Consider the following 1314-nt stretch of genomic DNA (forward strand, 5'->3'; position numbering starts at 1 on the left):
ATGCTTTTCTCTCCAACTCATACTGCTTTTGAAGAGCTTCATATTTCTCTTTAAAATTATCTCTCTCCTCATTCACAGCTGCAATTCTTCTCGTGGAACTTCTGTCATTCGGCCATTGATAACTGTTGGAGGCCATCTCTTCTATCACACGATATGCCTCCTTTGTGTTTCTATGGAGAAGACATCCACCTGCAGTGGCATCCACCATACTTTTTGTCAGACCAGTCAAACCATTATAAAAGTGAATGATTTGCTGATCCTCCGTGAAACCATGTTGTGGACAGTTCCTGAGCAGCTCACGAAATCTTTCCCAGGCATCATGAATGGTCTCATCTCCTAGCTGGGAAAAGTGAGAAATCTCCGCAATGATTTTCTGAGCTTTAGAGGCAGGAAAGTATTTTGCTAGGAAAGCTCTACACAAATCCTCCCATCCAGTAATAGCACCTCTGTCCAGACTCTTGAACCACTCCTTCGCTCTGTCCCTGAGAGAGAATCCAAACATCTTCATTCTGATGGCATCAGGTGGCACTCCATTCTGCTTAATAGTGTCGCAGATATCTAGGAACTGGGTAATGTGAGCATGCGGATTTTCAGAAGCCGCTCCACTAAACTGCTCAGCTTGCACCATGTTTATCAATCCCGGCTTCAGCTCGAATGTGTTGGCTTGCACAGTTGGTCCCCATTTGCCTCCTTGAAATTGATCAACTCGAGGCTGATACATGTGATTCAGTGGTGGCTCTGGTGGAGGAGCCCGGTTGCGCTCTCTTTCTTCATCTAGTTGCCTCTGAAGGTTTGTCACGACTTCCACAAGAGTTTGAAGGTCCATGTTATTCTCTGCCATTGCTAGCTTTTTCTTTTCGCGGTTGTCTCTTTTGTATTGCTTTTCGATTTCCAAGTTCAAAGGCACTAGATGTTCCTTTCCTTTGGATCTCGTGATCATACACGCCTGAGACAACAAACAAAAACAGAAATTTTAAAAACTAAAAATAAAATAAAATTAAAACATATAACGCCTGAAATAATGCTTAAGTCTAATCAGAAATATTAAAGTAAATTCTAAATAATCCCCGGCAACGGCGCCAAAAAGTTGATCACTAATTTCTTAGCAACAAAAACTGCAACTAACACAGGTAATTGTAGCAAGTAAAAAGTAACCGAGTATCGTATCCACAGGGACTATTATAACGGATCACTCTAAGTAATCCTAATTAAACTCTAGTAATATTCAGGCAAAACAAAAATGAAGGTGAAACTCGAACTAAATTTAACCAAATAAAACTAAAGAACATATAAATAACGATAACTAACTCAAAT

General features: G+C 40.4%; 1 non-coding gene across 1 annotated transcript; it reads left to right on the forward strand.

Moving 5' to 3' along the window:
* Window positions 1-266: 266 nt before the first annotated feature.
* LOC131024046 (small nucleolar RNA R71) lies at window positions 267-373 on the forward strand. Its single transcript, XR_009101641.1, has one exon. It is a non-coding gene; the product is annotated as a small nucleolar RNA R71 (small nucleolar RNA).
* Window positions 374-1314: the final 941 nt, after the last annotated feature.

Source organism: Salvia miltiorrhiza, chromosome 4 (genome assembly GCF_028751815.1).
Source record: "Salvia miltiorrhiza cultivar Shanhuang (shh) chromosome 4, IMPLAD_Smil_shh, whole genome shotgun sequence".
Lineage (NCBI taxonomy): Eukaryota > Viridiplantae > Streptophyta > Magnoliopsida > Lamiales > Lamiaceae > Salvia > Salvia miltiorrhiza.